The sequence below is a fragment of the Cygnus olor genome, chromosome 9 (assembly GCF_009769625.2).
Source record: "Cygnus olor isolate bCygOlo1 chromosome 9, bCygOlo1.pri.v2, whole genome shotgun sequence".
NCBI lineage: Eukaryota > Metazoa > Chordata > Aves > Anseriformes > Anatidae > Cygnus > Cygnus olor.
The window spans coordinates 21,954,933-21,966,484 of NC_049177.1; the positions used below are offsets into that span (position 1 = coordinate 21,954,933).

General features: G+C 45.9%; 1 long non-coding RNA gene across 2 annotated transcripts; it reads right to left on the reverse strand.

Moving 5' to 3' along the window:
* Nucleotides 1–8,332: 8,332 nt before the first annotated feature.
* Nucleotides 8,333–11,511, reverse strand: LOC121074932. 2 transcript variants are annotated; one of them, XR_005822626.1, is made up of 3 exons: nt 11,456–11,511; nt 11,201–11,296; nt 8,333–10,607 (listed from the first exon to the last, which is right to left on the reverse strand). It is a non-coding gene; the product is annotated as an uncharacterized LOC121074932 (long non-coding RNA). The 2 variants fall into 2 exon arrangements; XR_005822625.1 differs by lacking the exon at nt 11,456–11,511 and adding an exon at nt 11,394–11,432.
* Between the last annotated feature and the right edge of the window lie 41 nt (nt 11,512–11,552).

Below are 11,552 nucleotides of genomic sequence, written 5' to 3' on the forward strand. Positions count from 1 at the left end.
GCCGCTGGTACCCACACCCTGCAGCAGTCCCCTCATGGCATCCACCTCACTGCAGGCCGGGGACCTCCCTCCCGGAATCCCAAAATCATCTAGGTTGGAAAGAGCTCCAAGATCACTTGTTCCAACCACCCCCCTACCACCAATGTCACCCACTGAACCATGTCCCCAAGCACCACGTCCAACCTTGCCTTGAACACCCCCAGGGATGGTGACGCCACCATCTCCCTGAGCAACCCGTCCTAACGCCTGGCTGCTCCTTCTGAGAGGAAATATCTCCTCATTTCCAACCTGAACCTCTCCTGGTGCAACGTGAGGCCGTTCCCTCAAGGCCCAGCACTTTCCTTCCTCCCTCCGGCCTCCCTCTGCACCCCCAGAGCTCCCCGCTCACCCCCGAGCCCCTCAGCCGAGGGCAGGCCCCGCAGCACAGCTCCTCCATGCTGCTGCCCACTGCCCCTTCTGCCACAGGCAGCCGTGGCATGGCTGGGAGGCTGTGGAAATAAATAAGTTGTTTGTGTTCCTAACGGCAGTGCCGCGGTTTTGTGGTGCCTTTCTTCATAACGCTTTTCATGTGAGAAAAGGCCCTGTGTAGTCTGGTATGGTTTCAGGCAAAAGCAGGTAACTGCTTGGAGCACACAGGCTGACAGAGCATCCTTTCCTTCTCTCCTTCAGGCAGCGAATCGGGGAGACAGACTGCCACCACCTCACCGCATAAGAGCTGGATCTGCCACCTATTGGGTTTTTGTTTGAATCGCGTTGAAAATCTTCGTTGCTGACTGAGAAAGAGTGCTGCCACCAAAAATCACAGCACTCATGTGACAGAGAAACTTTGAGATCTTGATTTTCAAAATAATCCAATTCGTTTTCAATATATTTAAACCTGTATACATAAGTAAATAAAATGCCACACCTTGGGTTAATATTTCACACTAAAGTGTCATTTGAAACCGCTTTTCCTTACAGCGCCAAATCTACCTCCTGGGGTGGTTACAGGTGCAGATTCCAGCCCCTGAGCCCAGCCCCAGCCCCAATCCCCAAATTCTAAACCCCAAACCCGAGCCCCCAGGTCTCCGCCCCTAGACCCCAGCTCCCACCCCCCGTTTCCCAGCCCCTGACTCCACCTCCTGAACCCCTGGACTCCGGCCACTAGGTGCCGGCCCCGAGCCCCAAACCCTAGACCCCAAACCCCAGCCCCCAGCCCTTAGGTCTCTGCCCCTACACCCCATCTCCCGACCCCAGCCCCAGCACTAAACCCCAAACCCTAAACACCCCAACCACCAGGTCTCTGCCCCCTAGACCCCAGCTCCCGGTTCCTAACCCCCGACCCCAGGTCCCGGTCCCAAACCCCAAGCCCGGACCCCATGAGGGGAGGGGAGGGGAGGGAAGAGGAGGGGCGGGGGGGGGGGGGTGAGACCCCATCCCAGCGCGCGCCGCGGAGCACGTGGTGCAGCCGGCGGGCGGCTAACCCGAGCCTTCCAAACTCCCGCCGCTCTCCCCGCCCCGCCCCCTGGCCCCCTCTCGCCCAATGGCGGCGGAGGAGGGTGCCGCCTCGTCCAATGGGGGCGCGGCGGCCCGCGGTATAAAAGCCGCACGCGGGGGGCTGCGGGCGGGCCGCGTGGCGGGTGGGAGGCCCCCGCGGATCTAACCCTAATGGCGGCCGCTGCGCTCCCTGCGCCCGCCCGCTGTTTTCGTCGCTGGCTTTCAGCGGGCGAGGGGAGCCGCCAGGGAAGGGAACGGGGGAGGGAGGAGGCGGGAGGCTGTGAGGGGGCGGTGGGACCGGCGAGGGGGTGTGGAGGGGCTGGGAGGATGGGAGGGAGCGGGGCGGGTGGTCTGCGGTGGCACCGAAATGGAAAAATAAAGGAAATAAAGAAACAAAAAAGCAAACCCAAAAAAAAAAAAAAAAAACGTCAGCGAGGGCTCGACTCCCGCCCGTCCGCTCTGGGGTTCCCGGCTGCCGGGGGCCCCCCGCCGAGCCCCCCGCTGCCCCGCCACCCTCAGGCCGCGGTCGGCCGGCCTCGCCTGCCCCTGCCGCCGCGAAGAGCTCGCCTCTGTCAGCCCGGGCGGCGGCACGGGGGGCACAGGACCGGGGGGTCCCCAACCCCCAGCTGCCGGGATCGCCCCAGCAGAACAAAAAGGGAACGGTGGCGGCTTTCCTGCAACCCCTCCGCCGTGGGGTGCACAGCCGGCCACGCTCCAACACCACTGGGGGCTCTGAGGCGACCCCCGGGCGGGCAGGGGTCGGGCAGGGCCCTGAGGGGACGGGGGACAGAGGGAGGGGCACCGCGGGGTCCCCTCTTGCTGTCCCTGACTAGGAAACGGGCAGCGGGAGGCTTGGTGTACGGCTGATCTCGTCACGGAGGGCCCGGCAATGATGTGGACTTGATGCGGACTTGAGGGACTTGATGGGGCCTTGAGGAACGTGCGAGCATCCAAGGACGGGCAGCTGGCGATAAATATTTGGCGAAGGTGTGGAGAAGCGAATGACGACGGATCCGCAGGAGAAAGCGTCCAGGCTTGTCTGGAGTCGCCTCCCCTCCAGGCCAAGGATGCTGCCCAGCAGCGCGTGAAGCTGCCACGCACCGAGCTGCACCGTCGTGGTGCGAAGAGCTGGTCTTGCCGTGTTCGTCCTGACCGACAGGCTCTGCGCGTAGCTGCAAGGCCGAAATCACCGCCTGAGGAAGGTTTTCTCCAGCCAGGACCAACCTCTTACAGAAAACTTGCCAGAAATACAAACCCACGTGCACGTCACGCGTGATGGGAGCCAAGCATGCGCCGCTCGCCACAGATCGCACCTCAGCGGGGCAGAGACATGGCCCTAGAAACTTGGGTCGAACGCGGCTCGATGCTCATGTTTTATCACCTGTCCGACGCTTTCCTGTGCGTTTGACCAGTGCCATCTTGTGGTCTTTTCTTCTTTCTTTGCACAGAGGATATGATGAACTTGGGTACTTAATTTTTGTAAAACTGTTTGAAAGAAACCTATTGCCCGAATGTGTGGAAATGCGAGAGTCCCATATCATCTCCTTGAAGATGCGTAGCTCCTTCCTGTTAGCAGGAACTGAACCTCTCTCAACAAACCCGACCTGGCTGCGCCGCGGTTTGGTAACATGCCTTCTAGTTTCAAAGTAACACGTTTTCAGTGTTTTTATAGCTTGTTTCTGAGCAACAGATTTCGCTTGGAATGAAATACTTCATCAGACTTGTAATTGCAAAGCCAAGATACTTCATGTGCTTAATGCTTGTTTTTTCAAAAGAAGTTTTCCTTGCCATACAAGTACCAGGACAAAACATTGTTTCATGGAATGTGTCTCTTGTGGCATTCACCAAGTTTGTTTGTTTGTTTGTTTGTTTTCCTATGTTGCTTCTGAAAGTGGTGATAAGCTTAAACTACAACTTTGTGTATGCATGAAAAAATGTAGGTATGTTCAGCTTATTCATGTACCAGAGAATAAACATTTAGAAATGGAGAACTTGGTCTACTTTTATTTCTGTCTGTTTATTGTAGCAGGGAAGACTTTGCACAAACATAGCTGAATCTGCTGTTTCTGAAGGGTATTCTGCAGCCTCCTTCCTGTGCCTAATGATCACCGAAACAGCCCAGAAAGGGGAGACAGCAGCTTTTTAAGAATTGTAACAGAAATTCTCAGCATTTTTTTTTTCCCAGAGTAGTTTAAAGCCATTTGCAAGTGATACCTACCATTGCATATCAAAGGAATTGCAGCTGATGGCTCTCCTCTAAGGGGAAGGGGAGAAGCAGCTCCGGTGAGAGTCAGCAGCCTGGGAAGCAGGTCTGCATCAGTCGCTTGGCGTTATGCGGATTTTCTTCCCTGCAGAGCATGAGTGCTCTTGTTAATATACCCGCTTGTTGTTGGGTTTTGTTTGTTTGTTTTTGTTTTAAATATATTTGCTAGTTTGAAGCTTGTGTGCACTGAGGAGTTTATCACCACTAGCTGCGTGGCACAAAGTAATACAGAGAGGTGACGACATTTGGGAGGAGTACGTGTGCTCAAGGAAATTATCAACGCACCTTTCTGAGGTTCATTCTCTAGGCTGCCATTCAGATGACTTGGGAACTAGGGTTGCGTGTCCTGGCTGGTTTATTATCAAGTGTCAGCTGCCTGGAAATTAATGCAATGAAGTTAGGAGGTCCTCTAAAGATTGTTTAGGTGCTGAACTTTGAAGGATGCCTTGCTCACATCTGCTTAAGACAGATGTTTTCACTGTTTGAGATCAGTCGCATGGCACCTGGTTTGGGTGCATGGAAAGTGCTTTGGCCAAAGGTGATACAGCAACTTCTGTCATGCTAGCGTTAAGAAATGGCTTCATGCTCTAGTAAAAAGTCTGTTCCCACTGCATGGCCATATTTCTAGTGTGGCATGCTTTTTCTTAATATCCTAGAGTTTTTTGTTTATCCCTTTTTTTTTTATCCCTTTGAGACTGAGGGATTTTTTTTTCCTTTCCATTGAGAATGTTAAAAAAAAGTCAAAGAGCACCATGTGGGTTAAATCCCTTAGGAGGCTTGCTCCGTGGGATCCGGGGGTTAGCAGCAGGTGTGACATTGCAGCACTTGTGCAAAGAGCCCTCTTCTGAGGGTGTTTCAGGAGCGGATGGATTTGGGGACGTTGGGCGGGTGAGCTTACCTCCCCCATGGGAGTGCGTTATTCTGCCTGCGGCACTCGGTGGCATGTGGGGTCCTGAGCTGTGCTCCAAGCCTGGGTCTCCCTTGGGCTCTGCCTGCAGCAAACCCCCAGCAGCGGTGCCCTCCTGGCATCACAGCAACACTTTTCCACTCCGAAGAGCTCACTGTGTATGAAAGCAGCAGTGTTTCATCTCACGCTGGTTTCACTAAGCTGTTTCCAATTTGTGTTTTAGCTTTCTTGCGTTAATTTAGAGCTGTTCATGATTGGGATGTACGTGATTTGCCAGTACACAACAAACCAGAATAAGAAAGGTCCAAAACTGTTCAAGAGGTTCATATGCGAAGATACGTGAACTTCAGTAAATTGGTATAGATTCACATCCCGATATGTCTTTGTGTGCAGACTCCAAATACACTTTACTGCGTTCTTCAAATAAACAACAGAAAAGCTGGGTTTCTTTTCAATTATTGAAAACTCTGCTAAGTATTTCCAAAAGCTGTGGACAAAGATGCCAGGACATGCAGGCATTGTAGGAGCAGTGCAAGTGGAGTTAACATTGGACTGCAGCACTCAGTCTAACAAAACAGTTCAAGCTGACCTTGCCTATGAGACAACAAAAAGTGTCTTAAGAAGAAATAATAATTATCGAAGAGTAAAGAATGGTTTAATTCAAAGGCTGTTTAACCTCTGACAGGTCTGGCAAACATTAATAGGACCTACCTAATGCTGTTGGGAGCTCGCCTCAACAAGGGGCACGTTCAAAAGGTGCTGGGTGTCGTATCTAAGGGTATTTATCAGCAGAAAGAATGGCAAAAAGAATGCATCTCAGCCATGTTTAAGAAACCTAATGGCAACGTGAAGTCATGCAATCTAATCTTTGCATGTGTTAAAAATACGGACTAAAGGCTGTTTAAGCACATAATGAATTTCTGTGCTTTCCTTTACACTGCTCACATTCAGCTTGACATAGCAGAGCTGCGAGTTGTTTTATCCAAAAGCTGCCTGGAGAAAACAATCCCATGCAACGCTGTACCTATGACAGAGGCACTTCAGAGAACTCTGTGCGTGTTATCTGGGTTTGGCCCTGTGCAGGGTGGCTTTGACCTGCTTGATGGGTCTGTCTGCAAGCAGGAGCTCAGTGGTACCTGGCCCTTGCACGTACTGGGAAGGTGGGGGCGACTTTTGCCTTCTGCAGTTGTCGTTCTCAGCTCACAGAGGCATGACAGTAGCTTGGGTCTAACGGTACCTTAAAATTAAGGTTTATTCAGTAATCTTTTACTTTGTGTGATTCGACTCTAGCCACAGAACTTGGGGGAATTTTACAAACTGCTCTGTTCAAAAAGAACAGTTGTTGAAGTCTGGATTTATGCATAGTTCCCAGGTATACCAGACGTAAAGTGAGAGTGATTTAGGAGTAAGAGACTCCTTTTCTGCCTCTCCTTGTTCAGTTGAATCTTGTAGTTCAAAGTTTTCAATGGAGTAAGCTGCTCTGCTACGGCTTGATCATCTGTTTTCTACATTTTGTCTGTGCTCTGAAGGCAGTCAGTTGGATAGGCTCCTGCTGCTGATGCTTTTTCCAACAGTAGATGGCAATAGCTATTCATTTGTAAAACATGAGAGCAGAACTCGATGCGTTGCAGAATTTATGTGTAAGCAGGATCATGCTTGGCTACGGATTTTAAGGGAAACTATTTGTAAAAACTTTATTTTTTCAAGTACAGGTAAACTGCCATTAAATAACAACCCTTGCAATTTAAATTATTTTTGTTATAGAATCCACTTCAAAGCAAAAATTTTGAAAGATGTTATTTAAGCTTCGTAGCAATGCACTGTAACGAATTGTCATCCCTATGTAGGAAGGCATTAAAAATGCATTTTTAATGTACATTTTAGCAAAGCTCAGGTCATTAAGGCATGCTGTTTAAAAGTTGTTTTAATTTTTTTAATTTAATTTTTTTTTTAAACAATTGTTTTAAAAAACAATTTTTTATTACTTTTCAAGATTGCTCAAATCAGTACTAATTTTCATTCTATGTTTGGCCTAGAAACTAATTAAAACATATCTTTTCTCAAATTAAATATATTTTTTTTCCTGTTCATAAACTTTAGGATTCACCTTGACAAATTAGTTTGAAACCTTAACCTCCATTGAAAATATAGTCAGAGATTAACATTTGCAGTTCTTCAATTGCATTTTTTCCTCTACAAAAGCATTGCACAATTTGACACTGGAGGTGCAAATGTTAGCCTTTCTAGTTTGTCAGTTTGTTGCCCTCCCCGTTTCTCACTCATTTAAACAGATTTGCAGTTTGCTTTCGTGAGAGGTATACTTTGTTTTCCAAACACAAATGTGGGAGGTGTGGCAGGGAGGAAGGTCTATAACAAAGTTGTAACCAAGTCACAAGACTTTGGGGAATTTCACAGCTGCAAACCAAAGTTCTGGTGCGTTATCATCGCGTTCTGTTTTGCCATGATAACAAGTTTAAAGGCAGCACTTCTCTGTATTTTGTTGGAAAGATAATCAGACTTGTACATTAATGATGGAATATTGGCAGCTGTGATAATTTGGGAGCAAACATTTGAGAGCAGCATTTAGTATTCCAATAAAGCTTTTTTTATTATTATTATTTTTGTTTTTCTTGCATTGGTGTTATGTGAATCGTGCATTTGGATGCTTCACTGTGCTCTGAGGGGGACAAAATAGGGCAGAAAGGGCAAAAACCACCTGAAACGAGGGGGGTTTGGTCTCAATCTGCTGCAGACTCCAGATGTGCCCTGCTGAGCACTTTTGCTTGGTGGATCCTCCACCTACGAAGAGGTGGTGGTGACACCAGCCTCCTCCTCCGAGGTCTGTGGGTGAGAAGTGCTGCCCAGCGCTGCCCCCGCTGCTGTCCCCTGCCAGGCCAGGATATTCCCGTGTAAAGCCTGTGCTGCAGACTTCCAGGACCAGGAATATTTACCCAGCCCGCACACTTAAACCTTTTCTCTCCATTTCAGCCTCTGAGCCTCCTAAAGCGAGGAATTCCATCACTTCTTTCATCACTCTAATATTCCTTTAAACAACTGTATCATGGGATCTATTGTACTTAGCTACACCACGTCTACCGTACAGTCCATGTTTTTCATCACAGGAAGCAGCTTGAACTGCTTATAACACATGGAGTATACATTTGTCTTGTTGCAGAACAGCTTTATATCGTTCAGCTGGCTTTACAGCCTCTTATGTGTCTAAAGATAAGTATGTTTGAGTATAATCCTGAAGTTTTTATCTTCTGCATCATCAGCCTGCACTTTAGTTACCACTTCGTATTATGCTTCTCCGAGCAGCTTTGAACAAGCCTGGCCTGACAATTAAGGGAGTGAACTGGCAAAACTCTGCTAATTTCTCTCCCTTTCCTTTCACTCTTATCTCGTTCCCCAAGGTACACGTCTTTATCTACCTGTTTCCAAGAAGGTGTTCAATTAATAACTCAGAGGAGTCAGAGCTGATAGGATCTTTTCATGTATTAATTTAACTCTTCCTTTTAAAGGGAGTGCCAGAAAATCACCATTTTCATGCTTTCTCTGTTTATTCTGGCCGATTTTTAATTTTTATTTTTATTTTCTTATAGTGTTGAAGTTGCATGCTCCAGTTCTTTGATTCTGCTCCCAGTAAATTATCGGTAATTACAGTACGGCCTTACAGGTAGCTGGGGTTCTCACTGCTGTATTGAATAACACTTTCCTTCTGTATTAATGTGGATTTTTTTTTTTTTTGTATGGTGATTTTTATTTGCAGCAAAAAAATGAACTTGCAGACTCCCACCTAGGATCTAGAAATATTAGTGTTTTGTTACTCAGCCTCTTTGTGTTTTTCTGGTGACAAGAATGATGCAATACATCAATGATGAGTACAACAAAATTAATTTTCAGTGGAGACAATCACAAGGCTCATGCAAAGACTGTGTGCAGCAGTCACTTAGCAGTTACGGAGAGTAATGTTTAAAAGCTCCCTGCTCTTTCATTAGACCCGAATGAGAATATATTTAGTTTCCATTTGTGCTGGTCTTGCCATGTTCCAACTTGGAATAAGTGTTAAGATGAATTGATACTATAACAAATACTCTTGACTTGTCTGCAATTTAAATCCAGCTGGTCGCTAGAAGTATTTACATCATTGGCAGTGTGAGCTGAGAGATACAAGAAAAAAAAACTAGTTGCTCTTGGCTAGAGCTGGAGATGAGGACACCCATCTCCACAGAAGAGCGGGTCAGTTAGTGAACGTGAAATGAATGAATTTCACTGAGAAAACAGGTAACCAACAAGCCAAAACATCAAGTTCTACACTGAAAAAAAAAATCTTTAAAACCAGAGCCTTTTGTTTGGTTTATTGGAGGTGGAGTTAATTCTTTATTGTTTTTAATATTGAAATATACTGATAAAGGATTTTACAACTTTCTATTCCTATGACTTGTAAATCACTGTTCTAATTGCTTTCAGAGGGAGTAGAAACCATGAATATGAAACTGCCAAAAATGGATGGCAAATACTGGTAAATGACTAGTGGAGTCTTGCTCTTGATTTTGCTTGTTGAAAGCACACAAAATTTTCAGTGAACAATTTTCCTGGAAAACCCACAGAATCCAAAGGTAATGGTATCTAGTGCAGAAATTGTTATGAAGTACAGAAAAACAAACAAACAAAAAACCCTACCCATTAATCAGCTTTTCAAAATTATCTCTTTTTCTGCCAAGTTGTTTTTTCATTCACCACAGGACTTTCCATACTGATTTTTTTTTTTTCTCTTGGAAACGTCATTTTTCAGGTAGCACAGTTGCATCACCAGGACAAAAAGTTGGTTTACATCCAGTGAGGATCATAAAAAAATGTGGAGTAACAGTTAAATTACTGATTCTGTGCTTAACATCGACTACTGTTTCAGTTCTCAGCCTATTTCATGGAAATCTTAGGAGTGTGAAGTCCAAGTTAAATAACCTCTGGGATACGGCAGCTCTGGAATATTTCCAGTGCTTTGTTCCTATTTTCAAGTTTATCTCGGTGGTGTCACTGGAGCAGATGACATGAGAAGCTGCAGGTGACTTGCTGGCTTGCAAACCTGCTGTGTTGGAGGGCTTGGCTGCCGCATGGTAACGTTAAACGTCTTTAAAGTAGGGTTTAGTCTTGTAATATCAGCCAGTTTGAAGCATTTTAACTGTGCCTCTCAACTGTAGGTTCTGGCCAAGGGTTTTAGATAGCTCAGGAATATGGTTTAAAGAGGAGTTATTGCAAAAGGGAACAATACATAAAAAGTGGAATTCTGCCCTCCTGAAGCCAAGTTCTGCAACATTATTTTTTAAGTATAGTGACGGCTTCAAGTATTTTCCTTAATAACTGTGCAAAGTAAAACATAAACAATTAAGGACAGTAGCCTTAGCTATTTTTCTGTACATCTATTCAGATTGACTGGATTCTGGACAGATTACTGCAGCACATAACATCAAAGTGAAGGCAAGATACTGGACATGGCAAAGGCTTGGAGTAATTGTGAGCGACCTGTTTGACTGAGAAGGGCACACATTATTTCTTGGAACCTGATAGCTGGGTTTGTGATTTACCAGCTGTTACTGCTTTTTCATGGGAATCATCGTGTCCTAAGTGTGCCTTTTAAACCAGCCCTTTCTAGTAAATCAGAGGTAGGGAAGTCCATTGGTTGAAGGCTTGGGAACTGAATCCGAAGCCCAGAGGAGAGGTTGTTGAATGCCCATGGGTAGAAGCCAGGGACCTCGGGCTGCTGCAGATTCCCAAGCGCCGTGTGCTGCTCGACAAGGAAGAATACGTACTGACAGTGTTCCTGAAGGCAAGCTTCAAGGACAGAATTAAAACATTTCCGTAGGGTGTAGCCATCAATCACCAGAAGGATGTTCGTGTACACCAAGTACAACACAGCACAGCTTTCCAGCGACCTTAACGCACTAGCCAACACAGGAGCTGCTAGAGTAATTACAGATTACATTAAGTATCAAGTAAAAGCCAACAGCCAACTACGAGGCAAGCCTTTTATGCATTATTAAAATCATATCCTTCCCAGAAGATTCAAGCAAATAAAATTGTATTTGATAATGCAATCAGTAAAAAGTGGGTTTGAAAAAATCTTGCCTTTGTTGATAATTTCCCAAGAAATCCTAGGTTTTATATAATGCCTAATATACATAAATGTTGAAATAATCCCTTAGGTAAATTAACAGTTTCAGTTGCACAGGCTGATACTGTTGAATTTTTTTTTTTAATAATTATACTTTATTAAGAAATAATTGTTATATACCAGGCATGCATTGCACTTAGGTTAACAATTAAAGACTCTGGTTGCCTGATATTTCTGCAAGTAGAATATAGAAAATTATAAGAAGCATGAAATTGAAAGAATTGTTCCTATGTATCAAGAAGCTAGTTCTTCTTCCCAAGGCCAGTTTCTTTTAAAACAAGGCACATGCTATTCCCATTTATCACAGACACAATTTTGAAAAAAAGGTTGACATTGAAGAATATTGTAGAACTGGGTTAGTGTGCTGCTTCTCTCAGCCTACCTGGTCCAGAAGCAGGCTGCAGAGCTGTCAGCAAATGGGGTGAGGCTGCACTGACCATCGAGATCGTGCCTCAAAGCGGGATGCTGTGCAGATCCTCTGAGTAGGTGGTAAAATGATTAAAAATAAATAAGGATAAATCAGTTTCGTGACAATACATTTTACACACAGAACACCACAGCTGCAAAGATCTCACTCTTCAATCTTTAGCTGGCATAGTGGTGTAAGAGCCTTCCCCCACAGTGCCTAAATGAGGACCTGTGTGCTTAATTGTTCTTTAATTCCCCAAATCTGTAAGAGTTGCTGCAGCTTTGTGCATCCCATCAGAGCCGTTATCCAAAGCAGCAATTACTGT